Source organism: Drosophila erecta, unplaced genomic scaffold, assembly GCF_003286155.1.
Source record: "Drosophila erecta strain 14021-0224.00,06,07 unplaced genomic scaffold, DereRS2 tig00000092-arrow-pilon, whole genome shotgun sequence".
NCBI lineage: Eukaryota > Metazoa > Arthropoda > Insecta > Diptera > Drosophilidae > Drosophila > Drosophila erecta.
In genome coordinates this window covers 16624179-16647522 of record NW_020825207.1, presented here as the reverse complement: position 1 = coordinate 16647522, position 23344 = coordinate 16624179, and the positions used below count along the sequence as shown (strand labels likewise).

The following is a 23344-nucleotide window of genomic DNA, read 5'->3' as shown; positions in this document are numbered from 1 at the left end:
ATTTGTGCACATGGCCCGGCTGCGTATAAAATCCTTTGCGTTTTGCACAGCCATAAACTTGGGCAAATAACTTAGTAATCATCATCAGCAGCACTTGCAGGATCATCAGCATTTTGCCAGGCCATTATAATTACATAAGAATGCGCCTTTTGCGGCTGTGTATGTGCCTCTGCTCTTTGCAAAGGAATAAAAAAATACTAAAACAGGACTCGTCGGCAGACAACTTACCTTTTCGTCCTGTTTATGACAGCTCCCAGTCAGCACACACCGAACACTTGCAAGTTTTACGATTTTCAAATGATGTACGTACAAATTCATAGAATTTTATATTACACAGCGCCCAAAAGCAGGCCACTCCACCTGCGTGTAACTCGATTTCAGTTGTTTAGTTGTTTTCAGAGGAAACTCTGTTTGTGGCAGGCAGTCATATTTCATTATTTGCCGCTCAGTTCTCTACACACTCGCATTAATCAAACATTGCGAGCGGAAAAGCCTGCAAACGAACAGTTGAAATATATGATACGGCTGCCTTTCGGTTGTGGGCATTAGAAACTGTTGCACAACTCATTTGAGACTCATGAATATGAGTTTTGGCTACCATTATGGTAGAATAATATTGGATTCGTATTTCCTCTTTGCCAGGTCGTCAACCAGCGTGACAAGCTCATTATAATCGAATGCCGATGCCCCGAAAAACTTTTTAATTTAGTTGGGAAAGAAAATAATATACAAAGTAAAAGCCATCATCATCGTCATCATCTTCGGCAGAAGTCTTTTCCAGCTGGCTGCAAATGTATTCGTGTAGGAAAAACTTTTCCCTGCCTACTTTTCCGCACATTTATTCGCCCACTAAATGCAAATTTGTATAATTTGATTTTGTTACAATTCGCAGGAGCTACGAGAAAGCGCTACCTTTTTGATCCGTTTTCGTTTCCCCAAAAGAAATTCCTTTATGGCCGCAAAATTAATCAAGTAAAAACCAGAGAGCGAAAAATGGATTTGTAGAAAATGCTTTCTTAAATGGCATATTTCCATTTCGCAACAAAATTCATGCGGACCAGACGGTATTTATGAAATTTTATGTTCCGTTTTATGGGGCCATCAAAAAGTGCGTTCAATTTCTAAAATTGAAGAATAATTGCGACGAAAGTGGATCAGAGAGGCAAAGGCGGGCGAAAAATCTTTGCTGATTATTGACACTAATTGGTCTTTGGCTTGAACAGCCAGAAGCTCAATTTAGCTTCTAATTAAACGAGATGAAAAATGCGTAAATTAGAGCATAGATTGAAGGCTCGTTTTAGTAAAGATGTATCAAATTGTATCCATAAGCAAGGAAAATAAAAGAGCGGAATAAAGTGATTAAGAGCCTTGCTAGAGGACTATAGTCTTTATATGCTTATGTGGTAAGTGCTCATCAGACGAAAGTTAGTTTACCGATTGATATTATACTAATTTCCCTTCTCTTACCACAACATTTATATTTGTTTCATATCTCATACTCACCTTTGCTATAGTAACGATGTCCTGCAAAGAAAAAGAAAAGCACTCATTAATAAACTTGTTTTCAGGCCAAGCAGGCCTTACTTCAATTAGCAAAAGAGAGCTCATTTTTTTATTTTATATTTCAAAGTGAGCCCTCTTGGCCAATGCTCAAGTGCTGCTTCAGGGATCTTGGCACATATTACATACATTCTATGGCCAATGAGACAGTTTTACCTTGACAACGCCTTAAATTCAATGGCAAATGTCAATCTTTTCAGCCGTACAACCTTCACTAAATATAGTAGCGCTTAAACTGCCTACGGGAAGTGTCATTGAGTGAGTGGGACGTGTAGGTATAAAAGAAACATTAATTCCAATGACATGCGAGCTGGGGAAAGAATTTGTTTGCTAAGGCTATTGGGAATTATAGCTAAACTCGGCGTACTTGTGACATGGAAGGTAAATCGGACAAACTTGGTTATTATTAAATTTTGAATAGATATTAGGAATAAAAAAGTTATACATTAGATAATAGTTATAGTTATAGAATAGTTACTCGGAAGAGTTTCCCAATTACCTTGTAACATATATTTGTCATAAAAATCTTTAGCCGAATCGCTACATGTAGAGCCTGTCCGTCCGTAATATCCATCTATGTGCCATAAGTTGTTTAGTCTTTATAAATTTATAATGATTTTCTAATAGCTACTAATGTTCATTAAATAGTAATGAGCAAGTATTCCAGGTATTCCACCTACGTGCATGAAGTAGTTGTGCCTACTGCGCGCAAAGGTGAGTAGCGGGTATCTCATAGTCGCGACACTTGACTTTATTTTTGCGCTAATAAAGTGTTTGTATATATAGAAGTCTCCTGGCGCTTTGTTACTACGTGGGCTACCGTTTACAGTGAATTGAAAGGTGTGGAATACTTTTGGGCAGTTTTTGTATCACAATTTCGGTAAAAACGTCTGCAAAATGTTAAATTTTTCAACAAGACGTTGCAGGGCAGAAACTATGACCGTGTATTATTATTATTATCTCAACTGAATAATTGTATTCCAAACTAATTTATACACTTCTTAAGAGGTCATAACTTTGTGCAAACATCGTGTAGAATGTTCAATCTCTCTTGGTTTCATATGAATTCGCATAACTGCTTAAATATTTTTAATTATAAAGCAATTTTTTAAAGCATAAGGTTTTGTACCACATCAAAAGCCCTATTTATCAAGGGAAAGTAGCAGATTTAGCCGAGCTGCCCAGTTTGTTTATCCCATTGTGGGCGTGGCTTCACTTGGCATGGCCGCCAGAGGGCGTGCCAGTATAAATGGCCTGCACTAAAACTAGAACCAAACTAAAACGCAGGGTTCAAATGGCATCACAACGACATTGACGCATCAAGCGAGAGCCCTTGGCCATAGTATCCACACGAAGGATTTAGAGCGAGCTAGATGAAGGCTAGCAGGGGGCGTGGCTGGCATAAGGATTTATGCTGACACTTTCGGCTAAGGTCACCAACAAGGGCCGTCTGACGAACTGTAATTGGGCTTTAATGCTACTGCAAATGCAGCAGGCATTCCATTAAAATTATAACAGTCATCAAAATGCCGCCGCTGCACAAACTATCGTTAAACAGCAGGGGGGATGCGAGTTTAATTTTTATTGGACGCTGCACTGCGCTCGGAAAATTCAATTAGGAAGCCAGTATTCTCGGCTAAGGACTCTGGGCCAAGAGCTCGAGAAGAGAATCAAGCCAAGCTGCCGAGAGTTAATCAGTTTTGCTAACTTCATTTGAGCAACTAACGGCAGGCAACTTTTGTGCCAGGTGGGTGGCATCCTGCTGCTGAAGTTGGTCTTAAAGCTCGCTCCCTGCCAGCCAATTACACACACTGCAATCATTTACAAAACTTTCCCACCACTACACGTACTGAATCGTGAGCTTGCAGACTAGTGCTGGAAAATAGATTTAACTAACTAAAGCTGAATTGTTAATTTCATGTAGATGGAGCGGAATTCAGTTAATTTCGAAATTACTTTATTTATATTCTGGCGGAATTGCCAATGAACTGAAATGGCAGCCTAAAGCATGTCACACATTGTAAATTTCAATAAATCCAATTAAATGGGTCGTTTGAAAGTTTTGGTAAAAACGAATAAGTATAAGAAGAGATATGCTAAGAAAAAGCCAAATTGATAACACAGTAGCATCCACGACTGGTAAGCTAAAAGTTGGCTACACAAATGTTGCACTTGCATTTCCTGCCCGTTAGAAAGGAGATTTATGGCCGGGACAAAAGAGGAATTAAAAGTCAAACTTTAAAGCACACACTAACCCACATTCGATGGGGATTTATGGCTAGCCAAATAGGTCTGCATTTAATGCAGAGTGAACGTGTGCTCGACTAGCTTTCAGGGATATGCATGCATTACTAATTTAGTTTATTATCCGAATAACAAGCGCGTATATGTCGGAATACAAATATTCATCTCCTGCACATTTAATGTGGATCTGCCTTTGTCAATTGCATTCAATGGCAAGTTCCGAGTTCACATTGCATCAGGTGTTTGCAACTTTTATGAGCCCCGTTTTTGGGTCACTTACTGGCCGTCAATCAAGGGCGGTAGTTGACCACCAATCAATTCGCCCATAAATCAGGGCTCTGTGCAAAGTCTAAACAATTACAAAACAATTAAATTGTCACGCCGAGCTGTGAGGAGCAAACCAAGTCAAGGGAAAAGCAGTGCTCGCAGGAAAAGCGCTATCTGTTTGGCTCCTTCCCACTCGGCGCTTTTGCTTTTTCTTCTGCACATCCGACTGCTGCTCAGTCGACACGTTTCCGGACCAGTGTCCGTACACTTGCACAAATTATTGCCATTCCGTTCGAAGAAAATAACTCTACTTTACCGTAGAAATTACTCTATCTAGGAGCTTTATAAATATAGTAAATTATAGTAAATAAAAGATCGAAGACGGTGCAGGAATTTCTCGCGCTTAAAAATATGATTTAATTGCTACTATTAATTTCAGCAAAAAAAAAAAAACACTTTTTTTGGTCCATTATCCATAGGAAACTTTTCCCTCAGTGGAGCCGTTCGGACTGGAGCAGGAAATGGTAAAAGTGCACAACTCGAACACAATATAAACTTCATTGGGCGCCAAGGCCAAATCGAACTGGCCAGCTCAACGTCTGTTTTTATTATTTATTTGCAGCAAATTAAGCTCGGCCCCTCGAATAAAAAAGGGCGAGCAAACAAACAGCGAAAGGAAGAGCCGAACTAGCAGGGCAAGTGAAGTCAAGTGTCAGCATAAATGAAATTTCCCACCGCAAACTTCCGGGAAAAGGAGAAGCAGGGTGGTCGGTGGATTCATCCCTCTGTTAACAATGCATGTGCATAACAAAGGGCAAATGTCGGACTGAACTTTTCACGGTTTCACTTTTCCATTTTCCCTCTTCCTTCCCTTTCCCAGCGGATTTTGCACCTCGGACATCGACACACTTGGCTGGCGCCATTAAGGTGCAACAAAATGTGCATACGGGAAGTGCTTCCAGCGGGTTTGCGTTGCACTCGAGCCCTGTTATTTCGCACAATTCAATTGCACAGTCATTTCCGGTTTCGTCGAACACCCCCAGAAAGCCATTCGGAGCCACTTCGATTGGGGTAACTCCGTGTGAGACGATTTCCGTATTAAGGGGTAAGTAGCGCGATCCTTGTGAAGGTGTTCCCACAATTGCTAAATGAACAGGATATTGTATGGATAGCTGGCTTTATGACGTGCAGCCAGGATAAGCTCGGCGCGTTTCGATAGCGGAATGCATATTGCAACAGCATTTCAAAATGGCAAAGGGTACACTCATTATTGTTCGATTTCGGATGGAATCCAATGAGGGAATCCTATGAAAGACTGCCCTATGGGGACTCAAGTATGGGCAAATGGAACAACAAGTTAATTCCTTTGACTTGTAACTTCATTTAGAACCCTCTATTATCCGAGAGAATTTTTCTAATGGAAAGCGTTTACCAACTGTCCTCCCCTTAATCACTGCATTTGTGCCACATCCTCAGTGCCACCACCATTTTGTGGTCGCACACAAATGAGCCGCATCACTTCCGCTTCTCCCCTTCGCTTTGAAGGTGAGGAAAATGTGGAAACATTCAGGGACTACTGCAGATAGCAGATATAAGAGTACAAACTACGGTTTTGGCCGGCTCTGGTGAAGCGTTACATTTGTGGGGTTCCGTTCGCTTGAGCTTCAATCGCCGGCTTTTTGCCTTTTTTCTGCTGCTTTTGTGCTAACTTTTTTAATGAACTTGTTGATGTTGCGTGAGTACGTTGCTGTTCTTGCTGGCTTTATTGTACTTGCTGTAGGTTTTTGCCATTTTTTTGCTACGCTGCGGTTGTCTGTCAAATGATTTGCTCAAGAGCGGCGGGATGTTCTGTGCGTTTAAATGGCTTTTGAACTCGAACACTTGGCACTTAATTAGTGGCCAGCAATTGCACTTCTAATTCATGTGCTGCAGCGAAACCAAGTCAAGGTTAATTTCCATGAAATATATCATTTGGTGACGTAAGAAGATAAATGGTCCCCCATCTCCCCCATATTGCGTTTATTCCCAAACAGTCAACTATGTATTTCACTCTGGTTTTAAAAGTTGATGGGTTTTTATTTCATGGGTATATGATATATGGTGGGTATAGAATGAGCTAACTGCTAGTAATTCGCAGCTTGCAATATTTTGCAGCTGTTCCACATCTTTAAGCTTTCAACTGCCTTAGCATTTATTCATCCAGTGAGTGGCTGGCACACCCCTGTAAAGTCGTGAAATATGCAACACACTTTGGGCTAACATTTTCGGCAGCACATGAAGCACCCTCTCCCTCGACTACCAACGACTGCATTATGAATAATTAATTAAAATTTAATTAAAACTGTCTAACTCGGCACAGGTCTCCCCTCCGTCGTAAAAACTAATGCGCCCTGCGAGCTGCGAGCTGCCAAGTCGGGCTAATAAATCAAGAGCGCGTTAACGAAACTGATATGCCATCTCCGCTAAAAACAAAAACCAAAAAAAGGAAACAAGTACGTTGGAGATGAAAGTCCCCTGATGAGGGGGTAAGCCAAAACTTGGTGGCCAGCCAGGCGTTAAAAGCGCAAGCGACAGGCAACTGGAAATGTAACAATTAATGTCATCAGCTTGCAATATCAACAGCGGTAACAACAGTCAAATAAACAATGCCCACGAGTGGTTAACAATGCCAAACAACGTGGCCAACTACAAAATGGTCCAGTGGTCACCCAGCTTGGCCAAATACCAGATAGAGGCATATCGGGGGCGAAATAGTGGCTTCTGCGGCATGTGTGCTGTTTGCATGTTGTTTGACCAGGGCGGCAATGCAGGCTGCATAATTGTTGACTTGTTCTGACTAATTGTCAGGCGAGAGCGAGTACCAGGGGCAAATAAAATCAAGCTGAATCAACCAGAAGAGTCAATCAATGCGCTCGAGGAAAAGCAAATAAAAGTAAATAAAGAAAAGGGTTCGTATGCTACTGAGCAGTCAATTGGGCTACTTTATTAACGTCCTGAAGGCAATGCTGTGTCCATCTAGGATTCTTTCAATTCCTGAATGGCATCGAGACTTTATAAACGGCATTCCACAGCGCTCACACACATAAATAACTGACCCAACTTATTGTTTCTCAAGCATTCCACGCTGCGACCCAAAATACCCGAGTTAAATGACCGAAAACTGTGCCACATTTTCTACTCATTTTCCCGAGCAACTAGCATATAAAAGCGGGGCTAGCTCTCAGCACTAATTAAGTCAAAACCTTAGCATTTACCTTGGGGCAGGTGCTTGTGGACCGAAAAGGGATTCATCTTGGGAGCTGTGAGAAGGATGTGTATTAATAGGAAACCCTTGTTGCGAAGGCTCCAGGGCACATAAAAATGTCATATGTCAACTACAGGTTGCCTTGTCAGCACTCATTAAGCTCTTAACCTCATTCGAGCTAACGCACACAGCCGTACTAGACCCTCTCACACGGACCCAGACATACAGCCCCACTCACACCCACACCCACACACTCACACGCACACATACACGCACACACACAGGGGCACTCAACATCCTGGACAAATGCAAGTGAGCGCTTTATTACCAATGTCGACACGGCTGTACGGTAGAAAGCAAAACTGGCAGGACAACAGAGTTTCCAGAACTGTTGTCTCGCTTGAAAACCGGGTTCATTGCCCGGGTATCAGTGCTCATTTTTCTCGGAAATTATGAATGTGCAGGACTCGCGTAATTGGCTTTTTTCTTTCGCTGCCTTTCAAATAATTAAAGTCGCGCTGTGTTGGGCCTTTTGCATTTGCTTGGCCCGAATGTAGGAAATCAAATTAATTACGGAGACGACGAGAGCTGATAGAAAAGGACTCAGCAGGATACGCCGCTTCCTTATGCACATGCACGAAATTTTCTTTTAATAATTAATGCCTCTGCTTCCATCTTCTCCTCTTCGCCAGTGCCTTTCATGCCATTCAAGGCAATCTTATCTGGCCTCTTTATCATTATCAACTTCATCAGTTGGTTAGGACAAGCTGGGGAAGCACCTCGAATGGGGCATATCAGCAGGCACGATGCTATGCGTCATATATGGGATATTTAATATTATATAAAATCCTTAAAAACCACGTTTCATTTACTAAGCATCTCAGTATGTTTGAGGAAAAATACGCTACCTACTTTAGTTTTGGGGGCTATATTTTCTTGCCCGCTTCTGTGCACACTCGTATGTCTCCAGAATTCTTTATGGAAACGAATGTTTGCCTGGTCATAATTTGATTTCTCCGCCTCTGTTTGATTAAGAATGTCTAACACACACCCTGACCTACCCACACCCACAGATTCAGGGAGAATACGTTGGCAGTCGTAGCAGTCTTAGCTTGCAGTCATTTTGGGCTTAGATATTGGATTTCAGTTCGCAATTCCTTCATTCCCTCACATATCGAATTTTCCGCCTTTGAAACATGGTCAGCATATTGTTTAACAAGCTTCTATTGGACCGCCGACTTCCTTGCCTTCGTGCTTTTGGCAATTTTGGGGGACCGATATATTTGACAGCTTTCATTACAAATATTTTCCCCCAACGATACACAGTTGCATTGAAGCTTTCATAGACTGCTAAATAAATTTATGAATGAGTGCAACTGTCAAAGCTGAAACTAAAATCTGTCACGAAAGTGAAAACAAGTTGGGGAAAATCAATTATCTGCGTGGGAAACTCACCCTCTTCCGTGTGGGTTTATTGAACTTTCAACTTGGTCGTCGTCTATCTGCAATATAGAGTTGAATATATGTTGATTAATATGCATTAATGAAGGCGAATTAGGCGTATTTAATGTTGACAAAATCTTAATCAGAGCCAAGTTATCTCTCTACTTAATTAAGCAAGTAGCAATTCAATTAGTTGTGCTGGCAAAGTTAAAGCCAAAATCACGTGGGAAAAGGATCAGCGTGTAACCAGTACACAGGTGTGCTAATAAAGACACACACACATATTCACTCGGAGAATTCGAGGAGGGGTCATGGTGAGCCGCAAAATCAGAAATGTTAATTAAAATCACTGAGCGTTGAGGCTAGGCGACAGGCATGCTAAGCAGGCCCAAATGTCTGTAGGGAGTTCGGTGTCTCTGGGGAAAACCGAGCGGAAAAGCCGGAAAACCCCTGACCACAACGGTGGAGGAAATATAAATGTTGCAGATAGCAATCTGCTGGGTTTATTAAATGTGGTGTAAAGATGCCAAATTCAAACCAATTAATTTGGCAACAGATAAGGATTGAAATGGGAGAGAGGATCAATGTTGAAGAAAATATTTTTCATATAATCGTTCATTTTTGGCTGTTGAGGAAACTAATTTCATTTCAGCAAATAGGCTTAGGCCTTATTTTTAGAGATGTTTATTTCAAGCGTTTATTTACAATTATACTGCAAATTGTTGAAGAAAGTTTTTGTTTTGATTTTTAAAATACATTTTAAATAATCAAACCAATTTGTCTGGAAGCGTTAGTTTTATTCATCTCTTTCAGAACATCAAAGCTGCAAAATACTGTGCCCGTTGCCAAAAATAAGAGACAAAAGTCACAGGGCCACAGCAAAACATAAATGCATTTAAAATTCGAAATGGACGCACCGGAAATACAGAATTCCGATCAGGAAGCACGGGGTCAGGAAATGAAGTAAAAAAGTGCCGCAAAAAGCACGAAGAGCCAAAGCAAAGCTCACAGCTCGCAAAAAAGAAACCGAAGGTTGCAAAATAAACAAAAGAGCTGAATATAAGTATTGTGTATTGAAAAAATGCAGTGCAAAGGACGCGAAAAGAATGGACGACCTTCCCTTTGATCATAAATTGGGTATAATAAGTTTACAGGCAATAAAAAGGTACCTCAGGGCCAAAACAATCAAAGCGAGAAGCACCTGCGAAATACCTTTAATTTGGTCTGCGTGAAAATGATCGATGTTTTGAGGTCTGGTCTCGGCAACATGCAACATGACTCCCGACAACAAGTTGCATTTAAACGTATGCTAACTTTCATTAAAAGCCACTTAACTGGTGCCAGGACAACATAGACCACACCATAGCATCATACCACCATAGCACCATAGCATCATAGCACCATTGGGGCATAGAACCATGGGAGTCCTCACTGCTTTCCACTTGACCAACTAACCACTTGACCCACATGACCCACTGTGGCAACAACAAAAGCGGCGATGGCACGTGGATACTGTGAGTCCGCCCTCCAGGATTCCTGTTAGTTGGCTTAGAGGACTTGAAAGTGGGGCGTGTCTGCCGCCCCTGAAAGGGGGCGTGGCCTACTCGGGCACATCGTTAGTCAAATTTTTTCACCAGGCAGCGCAAACTTTTTGGCAAACAGGAAGCCCGGAAAGAGATATTTTTAATTAAATTAAATAACAGTGCGTACTGGGAGGGCGAATGAGGGGCGACTTGTGGTTTTTGGGACGAAATGCAAAAGTCAAAGCTGCTGCATACTTATGTGGTCAAAAGTTTTTACCAGATTAGAGATTTTACTTAAAATCTTAAAAGCGAAACGCACGAGGGGTCTGTGCCACAGAAAGTTGGTGCAAATATCGTAGTGCTACAGGGATTACTTCAGCAAATTGAAAGCTTCGCTTTATTAAAAATATTCTTCCATTTCACATACTTTTGTGACTAATTGTCGTGCAGTTTACAAGTTTCTGCAGCCAAAGTTCCAATCTCACACGATTAAACATTCTTTACTTAGCACATTAACATGAAGAGCTGAATTGCGCTGCCACACTTCGATTTTTGGTGTCAACGTTCGCTTATTTCTATTTCATTAGCTGATATTTTCCTTTAATTTTTCCCCGCCAAACAAACAAACAATGAAACCACAAAAAAACAGTCAAAGTTGAAAAATGGCAGCGCCGGGAAAAACTGGAAAATAAAGGCCAGGAGCGAAATGAAAGAATGGGGGCACTGCAGACAAAACTTGAAAACTTCGGCGATTCTTTTTTGGTTATTTTTGGGCCAACTGTTTTCTTTTAATGCCGAGGCGCGAAAACAAAACTTTTTTTTGCCCCTCACTAGGCACTTTGAATCGGTGATGCTAATAGTCTGAAATTGAAATGGATTTCGAGCTTGTGCAAATATGTTGTGGACTTCAAAACAAACAAAAACGAAAAAGTTTACCGAAGAACATCCTATGCATTATTAGTCAGAATGAGCAATAGATTTGATTCAAACGGAAATTGGGTCAAATGAATATTACCAGCAATCAGCACTTTCAAATTACTTTATTTGGATTTTTTATATTGAAAAAGAAATCAAATCAAACTAAAAATGACGAATAATTCACCTTACTAAAATATTTAGATCCTTCAGCACTAAGCCTTTTAGAAATATGTTTGTCTAATCTCAAAACACGATATGCAAATTGGATGACCGCCAAATGTAATGCTTTCTAATGAACAATTTTCCTTGTTTGTTTTATTCGACTAATATATATTTTTACAATCTATTAGGTATTTAATTAAATATGCGCTTTCAAGCGTTATTTAAAACTTAAACTGTTGAATTTAGCGGGTGCCAGGAAAATATGCAAATCAAATGCTAATCAGCGACTTCCCATGAAATTCAATTTTGATGTATGGTATCTATTACAAATGACTCCTAAACCAATTTGCTTGCATGTTTGTGTGACCCAAATAGAAGTTTCCCCAAAATTCAGCGCTCAATTTCCGCAAACAAACAATCGAACAAAAGCTATCTGTGAATGTGAATGTGAATGTGAATGTGAATATGCACCACAGAGCTCTGCGAGCCAGAAGTTGTGTGCATTTTGTGTCTGTTCTTGTCCAACGCAGTGGAATTTCACCCGCGGCTGGGATAATTAAAATTAGTAATTTAAAACGCCCGGCAGATACACGGCGAAGGGGAAATTTACACCTTGCTTGCCTCCAAAACCCCGGGCCATCTATCAAACTCGCCTGCCAGAGCTCCAAATTCAATTTTCCGCAGCAGAAAGTTGCTAATATTTAGCAAGAGCCCTTCGATCTGCGCGTTTTATGGATTGCTCCGCAGCCAGACAGCTGAAGCCTTAAACAGAAATTGATTGCATATTTCAACTGTTGCGAAAATGGTAGCGCATCTCGACCACAACTCACTTTCCATAAATTTAAATCAATATTGTTTGTCATTCTATGCAGATTTGGGCCAGCATCTCCGGTTGCCAGAAGAAGCAGTCGAAGAGGAAATATCAACGAGATCGAGCCAAAAAGTGTCTGGGTGTTTGGGTCAGAAATTAATTAGAAAGTGCTAGCTAACTGAAATGAATGGCTTCGATGCGATTTGGTCTGCACAAATATTGTGCCAAAGCTCGTTTTCCGTTAAACTTTAGTGGTCAACGGGACGGCTAATCGATATTATGTTGAGCTCGAAAGAAAAAGAAAATCCGAGTCCGACGTGTGGTTCCCACATCAAATATATGGCCTCTTTGATTTTTGGTCTGCGCAGCGCCAACGATTTTCAGCATTAATTGAATTCAGTTCCTGGCAAATTCTGTTTTCCTTCTGTGGAAGGATTTCTCCTTGGAAATTTGTGGTTCGTGCGGTGAGCAAGCGCGGCCAAAAATGTCTAAGGAACTACATTTTTGAAGTGTTGCCAAGAACTCGAGGACAGCGATGCCGCAAAATGATTTAACGTCTGTATATATTTGGCACAGCAATAATTAAAAAATTAAAATGTCATTTATTTTAGTAGCTTACAAAGAAATTAAATACTTAAAATTAGAAAGTAAGGGGAACCTATTATGTAGATTGACAGCTGAAGGAGTCAAAGTCATTAATTGTGAATAGCTTAAGAAGAATTTCATAAAATTAATAAAAAGCTTAAACGCTTTTCATTAAGAAACATATTTTTTTTCAGCAAAAGTCTCAAACCCTTCCAGCCGAAATTCGTAGACTAGTCTCGACTGCAGTGCCTAATTCGCATTAGCTTTAGTATAGCGCAGCTTCATTTTCCTGGTCGAAATGCTCCTGCTTTGGTGCTGTGCACTCGTGCACTTTGTCGGCTGCCTCATAAATCTTGAGTGAAAATTTCGTTTGGACCGTAAAAAATTAACAATGCGTAAAGGGGCAGGCCGAAGTTACGAGGCGGACAGCTGCGAGGTTTTAGCTTAGCCACGATTCCAGGGAAGGCTAGCCAAGTATGTCCCTGCTGCACTTAAGAGCCACAGGCAACCATACACACCCGGAGCCACATGCACATACACACATTGCACCCGCACACTTCGGTATGCCAGTGTGTGTCTGGACAGCCATAAAGGTTTTGTGGCCCAGTTGGGCAGACTCCTTGGACGACAGCCCTCATATACGCCTCATCGCCCTCGGAAGTGCACAGAAAATAGGTCTTCTACTGGGGAGAGGAACTGATTCCTGCAGTTCAACTCATTAAATGAACGGTTTCTCAACCCAACATATCTCAAACATATCATTTATCAAAATTATGTAATTATGTAATATACAGTGCAGTTAAATAGTTTAAAAACTTTGAATAGGTTGCACCGCTGATATTATATTTAAATAACCCATGACAGCGACTAACATACTTGGATATAAGACCTATTAATTTACAATTATAAATGAACATGTTTTCTTACGGTGTCCTATTGGTTGCGTCCGATATTTGCGGTCAGTTCTTCGACTCTGCATTAAGGAAGTCAGCACATGAGATTTCCCTCCACTCGTGTTTAATTTTGTATGAACTGGCATTGGAGTGAATTGGATCCTGGGATGCCGCCTTTGAGTGTCTATCTGGATTTCAGTCAGTCCATTGCTTGTAAGTGCATTGGGGAGCCCCACTTGTGCACTCCACAAGAAGTCCTTAATTGTGAATATGTGTTAATGTATTCCCTTTAGCACGTTAACATTTTATTTCGCCATTTTAAATACTCCCAATCTGGCTTTAAGCCCAGTACAAGAGGAAGCAGGAATGGAAAGGATCCCTGTCCAACGTGACACTGAACACGTTTTAACGCTGAGCAGCTTCTGTCCCCAGTCTTCATAGCTTATGCCCATAGATAAGCGACGGCAGGACCTCCGCCAGTGCCCCTCCTTTCGTCCTTGTGGTTGCCTCGGACGTTTTCGTTTTCGTTTTCGTTGTTCCTTTTCTTTTCTGCGGTTTGTAGGAGGAATTTTTTGGCGGCGGGCTGGAAGTATCCCCTCTTAATGCTACTGGCCATTTAAGCAAATTATGAAATTTTCATAATTCTGTATTGTAATTGCTTAAAGTTTAGGCGGAATTAAAAGCGGAAAGTTTTCGAAAAAGATGTTGATGGCAAATTAATAATATACCTGAAGACCATGCGGTGCCCATGACTTTATATTTACTTTACCTTGGACTCTTAGTGGGAAATACCTATTTTAGTCCATTTCCCATCAATCTGCACATAATCTCCTGGGCAAACCACAGCAATGAAATAGCTCTGTGAAACATAAATAGCCTTATGTTTGATAACCGCAATCGGGGCTCCACACACTGCGACCGACCGGGCTTTATTTATATTTAATTGTGCTGACCACATTGTTGGCACGTTACACCTCAAATTGTAATTATATCCTTGATGGACTCGGCCACTCTGTGCACGTGCCATTAATTATGAAAATATTGCAGAAACACTTCTGGGTGAAAAGACGCTTTTCCAGCTACCTCTCTCTGTCTCTCTTTATCCATTTCCTCACACCTCAGTAAACAAATACAACCAAGAGCTGGCTTTTCCTCTTGCCGGCACTTGCATTAAATTTAAAGTATTTACCACAATATTTTCGCTACACTTGCCTCAAATTGTATTTTCAGCTCGCCGTTTGTAGCAATGCGCCCTCACACATACACATGTCAAGAATGCCTGAGAGTGTGTGTGTGTACTTCATACAATGTATTGTGTTTTTTGAGTTTCGTCTGGGCTGGAAAACTCAGCTTTAGGTCCTTTGTGGCTTACTGCGGTTTTTTGTATTGTACATGTTTGTGGGATTTCACGTTAGCAAAAATGTGTGAAGTGTTACTGGATTTCAAAGGTTTATTAGTTACATGATTATAAGTCCCTAAAAATAAGCTAAAAAAGTTCATGGATGTTGTCACTGAATATAAACGGGAATCCTAGAACCCTGGTCATCATACATAAAGTTGTTTAACTCTTTTCTAACATTTATCCTGATTATTTTTCTCTGCGTTTCTTAAATATCACAGTGCGTAATATCATGCTAATTCGCATTTAAATATTTCCCATCTTATAGATACTCGTATACAGTTTAACTTTCAAAGTAATTACATCAGTTCCAGCTCTTAATATAGTCTACTTATTCTCCTTTCCAGCCAAGTGCATGTAATATTTACTGAGCCAAATTAAGGACATGAAAAATACTTGCCAAATTTAGCACGAAGCTGAAATTGAATAACTTGTAGGGTGGTTAGTGGGTGAAAAATGTCTTAATGAAAATTAGGTAGCCAGACGATATTTCTCGTGGGCCAACTGGCAAACTGATTTGGGTCTGACTTCTTAAGACGCCAGGACACGTAGGCAGCGGCAGCCGCAGGACATTTAAGGCAGTTACATTTTTGGCCACCGAATAGGCCGACGAGAACGTGCAATTATTCAGAGTACGGAAAGAGTTTTGGCATTAAACGTGTAACTTTTGCCGGAATATGGAAAGGGATCCAAGAAAATTGTTCATAAGTTGGAGACAACTTTCCGTTCACTTTTTGCGGCTGAAACGAGCCAAAGGAAACAATTTCATTTTCATTCCAGTCAGCATCTAATTTATTGCCGCAATTTGCCTAGCTGCCGTTGTTTCTGCATATTAATTTAACATAAACGGCTCACAACCATCACCAAATTGCCTCCAAAATGATTACACGACACTCAGCCTTGTTGTCCTTGATATCCTTGCAGAATTTGCGACGATGTTCTGGATTTAGCAACGCGCCGCTGAAGATCAACATTAAATTACCCTAATCAAATTGTCATTACGCATATTTTAAGTAAATGAGTGCGTGAATTTAGATCAAATTAGCAGGCGTCGGCAACTGGCTGACATTCAATTTACATGTGATTTTCGGGGGTACATTTTTTACGAGCTCCTCAAACAGGAAAGTTAATGTGGCTCACTTATTTTATATCTAGACGAAGGAAAATGTCTTTGCAACTGGAAAAGTATTTGCTTTACTAACAAGCATTTTGATTGTTCAGAAAATAACATAGACATTTCAATATTTTCTCGGGCCACAATCCATTTTCTGGGCTTAAGATTAAAGTTCACCAAAAACACGATCACAATACGTACGTATGCTAAGTTAATTATTTTTCCTGCCACAAGTGCCCCCTACACTCTTCACAGAAACACGTGGTGAAATATATCCTTCACTGCCAACTGCCAACTGGCAACTGCCAACTTCCAACTTCTGCAAACAAAGCCCAGTTTTGTTGAGTACTGGAAATTAATCAGGAACGGGTTAACCGCTTGGCTGTGGAGGCGCTTAAAGGCTTCCCCCCACTGGGATGCTCGGCAAACAAAATAAAGCTTAGTTAGCAAGCAGTTTAGAAAAGTTGCGAGGAAAAAATAAGTAAATATAGAGCGGAGCGGAGCATATAAAACTACTAACAAGACATAAATGGACGAAGAATAAGCAAGGATAACTGAAAAGTTTCCTCTACGGAAAGGGAGCATCGAGGAACAACAACTTCTGACAAAACACCTCAAGATTCGTAGGGATGGGTTGAACTTTCCACTGAACTGGAGCTGAACTTTTATTTGTTTGACTCGTGAGCAACAAACTTTGCCTCCGTCTTCTTTTTACCCGTTCAACTGGTCTTTTGCTGCTCCGTAATTTTTTCTTTATATGTAGCTGTAAGACATCGCAGTCAGTGATGCTAAATGTTGCATTTTAGGAAACAAAGCTTCATTCTAAATGGGAGTGCAGAAACTTTGTTGATCTATCTCCTGGTGGTTTACCTAATAATAATAATATTTGAATCTTCCCCTGAAAATGCGATATAAATTCCTTCAGATTTATAATTTAAAATAGCTAGAATGGGAGAAAAATCGCCAAGTTCGCAAAACTCAGCAAGGGGCAACCCCAAGTGAAGCCAAAACGAGCAGAGGAACCGCTCGCCAAGTGCACTCCAAATTACTCGAATGATACTTGATGGTTGCAATCAGCAAAGAACCCCAACCGGCAAGCGGACTTCATTATTTTGATAGCAATTAGCAAATTGAGTTCTGTAATATTTCTGTTGTCCACTGCACAGCTCTCCCTTTGAGTTCCTTTAATTTTATTGTTGTCTCGTGTGTGGCGAAATGTTGTCAAGCAATTAGTGCAGCACGACTGCGTGTTTCCCCGCTCGCTGGCGAACACTGCGTATGCTTGATGTAGGAGCAACCACGTAGGTGAATCCTTTTGGGGTCTCGCTTTTTGTGCGGGCGCTTGGCATTTGTAATTAACTTGGTGCATCCCAAACATATCTGACCCCGAGTGAAAGTTCTGCCAGCCACTCTTTTTAGTTGAATCCCGAGCAGCTGGTGATTCGCTGACACCACAAACAGCTTTCGGGAGTGGAAAATTTATGCAATATGATTAAAAAAAAATTCTTTTGGCTTTATCCGTGAATTGGTGCGTTTTTTAAATAAAAAATAATTATAAAATTGAAAAATGTATACATTAATGTTTAAGCACATGCAATGCCTGAAAAAAACTATTCATAATATATTTTATGACTGACTGACAGTAGAGTCCTTATTCCTAGCAGCTACCGTATAAAACAATTAGAATGCAGTGGCTTATAGAGCTTACAAAAGTGCAGAAAATAAAATAAACAACCAGGGATATTTAAATTTGATGTGGTGGGATTTTTTTACAATTAACAAAGAACCGTGGGATTACGGCAAAGTTAGCTTTACATATGGCAACGTTTTAGTGCGGTTTAGCTAAGCCGCTTCCAGTTGCCCATCTACACCCTCTTTAACGGCTCAATTATGTTTGCAATTGTTATGTTCCTGAACCTTTTAACCTCATCGCCGTCGAACGGGGGCCGCAGCAAGCCAAATGAACTGGAAACACAATTTTTGAGCGCCTGATTTGTCGCCTCGTTGTTTCCCACACACACACATACACACTCACCAGATAATCCAGATGATAATATTATGAATATGAGGGAGAATATGATGCTTTAAGCTACGATACATTCTGTTTTATGTTTATTTGGCAACGGTTACATAACCGGGCTACACACCCATGACAAAGCCAGTTGAAAGTTTGGCACCGCACTGATCCATGTTCTCAATTTTTGGCGGTTCGCGGAATATAAATAAAATGCCAAGCTATTAGCTGCTTTTACACTCGGTTGCTCATCGCGTCGTGTTGTGTGGTCCCAAGTTGCAAGGACTGGGGGCAAGGAGATTTGTTTTCGGATTCGTTGGCGAAGCAGTTTATTTTTATTGCCGCCCGGCGCGATTCCGATGCCATATCGATGGCGATGGCGATGCCGCCCGGCAAGAGGCAAATGCACCCATTTGTCTTTTGGACAACGAGCTGACAACAGTTCAGTGCCACTTGTCACAGCTGAGCCGCGGAAAAGAGCCCGAACAGCAGAAAACCCACTGACAGTGGCTCTTTAAAATACAATACACAAACAAAAAAAGGAAAAGCGATCCCAGGCACCCATCCCTTTCATCAAATTATGAAACCTTTTTTTGCGTAATGGACTGAACACACAAAGTGCTTTTAATTAAGCATCGATATGTGCTTAAATGTGAAATGCCCTTACATATTTAATTAAAAGGAAATGGTATCCCGCTGCCCGCTGCCCGCTGCCATCTTCAAAGAGACTTTGTTCTCGTTTTTAATTGCGCATTTCATGCATTTTAATGCGACTGGCCACATAAAAGACAGCTCCCATAACCCGAAAGGAAATGTAATGAGCTCAAAACCAAAAAGAGAAATTTACACAAGCCAAGCGAAAATAAATAATATAAAAATGCCAACAAATTAAAAGCAAGGCAAACACATCAATTTTATATGGCTCTCTGGCAGCACATTGATATGGAATTAAACTCTCGGGCTGCTAATCAAATGTAAGCACATTTAATGTTTAAATAAACATAAATGAGTTGATCTGGCGCAAATAGAACTGACGCCATGAAAAGGACTAGAGCCTGAAAGGACCAAAGCTGGCCTAAGCCTCAGTCCCAACATTTTTCTTTGATTAAGTCCCGCATAAATATTTATGTGCAGGGGCAACGAAAATGCGCATTCATGTCGGGCAAAGTGGTTTTTAATTGAGAAGTAAAATATAAGAAGCACGTGGCGGCAACGGAATGAAGATTGTGGTTTACACTCGAATACGAGATATCCTGGGTAAAATGATTTATTCCCGCCAAATTTCTGAAATTTAAAAACAAACTTTACGCAAATTAATTTTCATTGTCTCGAATAAGCGCGAATGATATGATGGTAGCGCTTTTAAGCGTATTTCAATCATCAACTCTTTAATTCGCCTTTTATTTCGTGATCATAAAACTGTAAAATAAACTTCAATATGAAAGCAAACACACGCGATGTGCGATGCTTCTGTTCCCGACGAGGACGCCACTTGAAAAAATGCCATAAATTGTGTTATTGAGTTAGCAGTGGGGCTCTCATCACCGAAAAAGCTGAAACAAAACCCAAATACGGACCACGAGAGCCACTTTCAGACTTGGCAAACAAAACAAAGTCACCAAAGACCCAGAATTTGTGTGTATTTTGGTGGGGATATGTTTGTGCCTTCGTTTTATTTCTTTTGAAGTGCCACCCAGCCAAAAAGAAGCACTCTGTTCAGAGTATCACTGCTTCGTTCCCTTTAAGAACTTTAGCGATTTTTAAATAATTTTTTATTGCCAAGAAATTCGCTGGGGTATGATTGGCATTCAAGAAGTTTTAAGTGCCAACATCGCGACTGTGCCTCGCAAACTTTACTTGCGACTTAGTTTAATTTCTGAGTTTATTCGCATTCTTGGCAAAGTTGAATAAACGGTTGTGCCCATAAGCCAAACTCTGTGAGGCCAACGACAAAACAATCCATTTTCCATCATTAAATTAGCGCCATAATTCCATTAAAGCCAGAGTTGCGGCCATATTGGCAATTTAGCCTATAAATGCCCGTGCAAAAAAACGTGGACTTCAAGGACACTCCCGACTTTATTGTCAAGTTAATTCCATTGTTCGCCAATACTGTATGGCAATATTTTTAAGCCGCATTTATGCGTTCGTTTATATTTAATTTGCATTCATAAATTTGCATAGGTCACCATTTCACTTCGACAAAAAGCAAAGGAAAATAAACTTTTACGTTTGTTTTGCAACATTGTGCACTGAAAAAGCGGCGAAGTGAATGGGGCTAGGCAAATAAACTGGAACTGGGATTGAATTGTCACAGCTGCAATTTTTCAAATGTCAAATCAAAACAGAAAACCAATTACTTTCGATGATTAATTACCACGTTCTGAAGAACAAATGCTGCAGACCGCAGAATGATTTTGATTGCGAACTGGGCTAACAGTTCGTTTGATTTATGATGCGATCAACCCTTTGCTGACAAGTCCCCGATGTGACGTGGCACTCATCCCAAATCCCCAAAGGACCCGCATGCCAAAGTTTCTGAACTTGGTCCTGCAACATGGAAATCACCTTAAAATTCATAAGTTACTCCGGATGGGGGAGGAGACAGCAAAATTTACTAAGGGTTTCTGGGGGCGACAGGCAGTAACCGCAAGTAAAACAGCAGCTGCATATCATTAAATATATGGGCACCCGGCGTAATCCTCTCCACTTGGCGCCGCGCAACATGGCGGATGCGTAACGCGACCAACTTTTCAGCGGTTCATTTCTCGAGCATTTAGAGCACCCAATTTTTGGAGTATACAAGTATGACACCTTTCCAGTGACGGCACTGCGTTTTATTTCATATTTTGGCCTATTTTTTGTCATCAAAGCTGCAGATTATGCGCACAAAAAGCGACAGTTTATGTATGAAATTATGCAAACCAGACCAAAAGACGATAATGATGGTGGTTAGGAGTCCTGCGGCTGATGATGATTATTTTCAACAGCCAGGACTCTTTAACCCCGTCAAGGCCGTCGCGAAAGTGAAAGAGGGTGGCGCTTTGTTCGAATTGAAAGTGTTTTTTGCGATTTAGTGATTAAAATTAAAAGTGAATTGTTATTTGGCTGCAGGGAAAATGCATTTTTTAATTATAATTTGCTTCGGCCGTAAGTGACCCAAATTTAAATGTATAAAGGAAATATATAAGGGAAGAAAGGGTTCTTTTTAACCCCTTGGCAACCGGCAGAGTCCTCAGCTGCATGCCTGGTTGCATAATTATGATGCCAAACTGGTTCGCTGACCAGCAAGAAAAAACGCTAAAGGAGGGGAAAAAACCCTAAAAGTCGAAAACCCAAGTTACTTGAGCATGACGAATGGCTTTGTTGAGTTTACCACTTTTTCAGGAGATTTTATTAAAAATTCTTTAGACACAGGTGCTGTTTGTAAAAGTTTTCAATTCGCCTTTTGCCAAATAATGGATTGGGTGCCTTGGTACCCCTTGTCCTTAACGCTGACGAAACCTGTTGTCGGGGATTAAATATTAATGGCTCCCATTAATATCATCTTTGGCCATCCGAAACCAATAAAGTTTTCCTAATGTCGCGATATTTATTGGCGCTAATTTATGCTCCAGGGAAAAGACCCTAAAATCGATAGCACCACTGTAATTACTCATTGATTTATTCTATGTGCATATATTTTATGTGTTTTTAGCTTCTAGGAAAGTTAATTTTTTCGAGGAAAATGTTTCAGGCGAAACCCTCTAAGAGCGGAAGTATACGCGATCTGATATCTTCGCGAATCCGCAGGTAGTGTTTGTCTTGCGGTTTCTGATTGTCAAGATTTCCGAGCAGGTGTAAATCAATCGCAGCTCAGAGGTAACTACTCGTGTGCCTTGGAAAGGAAATACAAGCAACATTATTCGTGGCCTAACGGAACGTTTTTAAATCGATTAAAAAAAAGCCTTTAGTAATATAATTTCGTTATTACTTATTTATTACAATCACAATATTATAACTTTAAATATGAAAAATACGAAGCGGATAAGTGGGGGATGAATTACTTTAGTAATTTTATTCATTATGAGCAAATAAATCATGCTATCCCTCGGTAGCATCGTAACCTGACACTTGAAAGTTTAAAGTTAAATAAAATGAATCCACCTCAACGTAGTTTCATTTTACCCAACAATTACATTTTCCAATTTATTATTAAGTGTTACGCCATAAAGTTATTTTTATGGAAGGAACTGATTCAAGTTTGACCTCTTTCTCCTCTTATTCGTAGCAATAAATTACGCATAAAATTAATTCCAGGTAATGCCATACAAACAAAGTAAATAAAATCCATGGATCCTTCGTCAAACTTACCCAATGCACATCGGCATGTAAATCGAAAATTACCAGAAATTGTCACTTTACATCACGCCTGCTGCAGGACCTATAAACCATGCTGCACACACACTGGTACACTGGCGACACAGGAGCCACAATCTGGTCTAGTATTTTGGCAGCGCAGATCCTTTCGTGTATGAGTGTGCGAGTGAATATTCAAATCAGTTGCTGGCTGCCAATAACTGAAACTTGCCACACATCTCACTCACTGAGCGCACCCGCACCAACACACAGTGCCCACACACACTCCTCAATTGAGTCGGGAAATTCAAATGGTCCCGTGTATTTAGCAAATGAACCGTACTTTCTGTCTACTTTTCCGGCTTCTGTTTTACTCTTTGGCAACCCGCACTGACCAAATAACAATTATTACAGACTTTAGCACGGCAATGCGATCGGCGAACGGGAATCAAGACAAATGCCAGATGAATGGCACCGTCATTACGACTTTCGCAACTCTCGGGCTGCCGAATAAGTCGCCCGAAAATGTAATTAGGGCTAGGGCGTCCAGGATTGGCTCCTCATGTGTTGCCAAGTCTTATCTGCCAGATCTGCGGCAGAGCAATCCTACGGATGAACTACGCTAAAAGCACTGGGCGGATTAAGCCGAATCGAACTGCAAACCGCACTCTGCGCTAGCCAAACGTACACTGAAGTCGGTCGAAAGCGCGCTGAAAGTTAAATCGGAAGTCGAGAACGCGGCTCGAGCTTCCAACGGCTCGAGAGCATCCGAGCGGCACTTGCAACATGTTGCAAGTTCGTTGCTGGCTTCGGGAATTCTATGTTGTTG

General features: G+C 40.8%; 1 protein-coding gene across 2 annotated transcripts in view; it reads right to left on the bottom strand.

Annotated features, from left to right (window-relative positions):
* LOC6549193 (toll-like receptor Tollo) overlaps positions 1-23221 on the bottom strand; it is a 49234-nt gene extending 26013 nt beyond the window's left edge. The window contains exons 1-3 of one of the 2 annotated variants that reach the window (XM_026980699.1): positions 22531-23221; positions 8771-8817; positions 1504-1524 (exon numbers count right to left, since the gene is read on the bottom strand). The gene's annotated coding sequence lies outside the window, so the exon portion shown is untranslated. Of the gene's footprint in view, positions 1-1503; positions 1525-8770; positions 8818-13684; positions 13703-22530 lie in introns of those variants that run through there. The other variant, XM_026980700.1, reaches the window with a different exon arrangement.
* Between the last annotated feature and the right edge of the window lie 123 nt (positions 23222-23344).